The sequence below is a fragment of the Orycteropus afer genome, unplaced genomic scaffold, assembly GCF_000298275.1.
Source record: "Orycteropus afer afer isolate SDZICR_OR568_19922 unplaced genomic scaffold, OryAfe1.0 scaffold00103, whole genome shotgun sequence".
Classification (NCBI taxonomy): Eukaryota; Metazoa; Chordata; class Mammalia; order Tubulidentata; family Orycteropodidae; genus Orycteropus; species Orycteropus afer.
In genome coordinates this window covers 4,856,464-4,858,346 of record NW_006921690.1, presented here as the reverse complement: position 1 = coordinate 4,858,346, position 1,883 = coordinate 4,856,464, and positions in this window count along the sequence as shown.

Here is a 1,883-nt window from a genome sequence, read left to right as displayed (position 1 = left end):
GACTATATGAAGAAAAACGTGGTATCAGGATTGGAGGAAGAATCATTAACAACCTGAGATATGCAGATGATGCAACTTTGCTTGCTGAAAGTGAGAATGACTTAATGCACCTACTGATGAAGGTTGAAGAATACAGTCTGCAGTATGGATTACATCTCAACATAAAGAAAACAAAAATCCTCACAACTGGACCAAGGAGCAGCATCACAATAAATGGAGAGAAGATTGAGGTTGTCAAGGAATTCACGTTGCTTGGGTAGGGAAGTAGTTGATAGTAATTAAGTTTACTTATCTATTCCCATCCAGGGTCCTATCTGTTCTAATTATCTGCTTTAAGCAGGGTGGGGAGATAGTTTTGACATCACTCAGTTTCAATTACCCCTTAGAAAGGTTACTGTTCCACATTCTTGGGAAACAGGGTAATGACTCATTCTAGCTGCTTCCTGCTGACTGGGGGCAAAGATGGTGGAACTCAAGAGTTAGCTACTGATTCTAGGGAAACAAAAACATTCTGAACAAATTGGTATAAAAGATGGAGGTCATCATAGTTTTTCCCTGATGCCCATCATAGGAATTAAAATTCATTGGGCCTTTTCCCAAGCACTCCAAGTTAAATCAGGTGGGCTACGCTGGTGTCGGTAGTTAGGTCAGGCAGAATGCAGAACTTTTTCTAATGGTAGGAAATGCATTCCCCCTGCCCAGATCCACCCTAGAGTGTGTGCCTTTATGATTAACTGGCTAAGTTTTAAAGGCAGCAAGCTCACATAACCAATATAGCCCTGGGTGGTGAAGGGAATATGCTGTAGGAGGGAACTGAAAAATAGCTCTAGCAATGCTCTGATCAGTCAGAGCGATGCCTATTCTTTTAGACACATTCTTAACTGGGGTGTCATGTTCTATAACGGCACCATTTTCATGAATCCAAGCATGGTTCGGCATATAAAGGAACCAGGTCTGGTTGCATTGTGTCAATTTCCCTACAGAAGCTGTTGGCCTAGAGGGTTTCCATTGTATACACAAAGCAGCCAAAGTTTTGGACCTTAATACATGGTACTTCACCACTGAGGAGCTTTTGTTAGAATTGATTATGTTGGCCCCTTCATCCCTGGCCCAATATTCTAAATGTAAGGGGACAGGGATGATAGACAAACTCCGTGCTCCATGTGAAGGAGGGTAGGCACACACCCAACAATTATTAGCTCAAGGTGTGTGGTTTAATAGGGTTTGTTGGAGGTTTATGAGTGTTGGACTCCCATCCTCCTTCAGAAGAGGATAGGGATAAAACAATAATTCAGCTGATCAAAATCACATTCATGTCTTAAGCCAGAACAGGTTTCCTTTTAAATAAAACCTTAAAATCCTCAATGGCTTCACAAGTATATTCTGTAGGTTGTTGGGGACACTCAGTATTCAGTTGGTCAGGTTCTCTCGAGTCTCCCTGTCCCCCAAGGCTGCTCCCTGTAGAATAAAACTTAGTTATAGGTTGGGGAGGGTTTCCAGTGCAGTCTGGCACTATTCTCAATTGCGTGTGATGTACCCAAGAGTGGGCTCCCTTCAGTTTGGCTGAAGAATGTGTTGTCAGCAATACTTCATAAGGCCCAGTCCATTTGGCCTGGAGCTGACTTTGGGGAGTCTGGTCATTCCACTCCTTCAGTAGGACCCAATCGCCTGGACAGAAGATATGAAGGTGACTATCTGTAGGATACAACAACCTGCTGGAAGCAAACTGGTTAATAATCTTTGATGCTGCAGACAAAGTTTGTACATGTTTTAAAATAGGCAATTCCTTAACAATTTTAAGGTTTCCCTTTTTTGTATAACTGGGGTGCCACATTCTAGAAAATGATCTCCCATATAAGGTTTCATATGGGCTTAACTTAAGC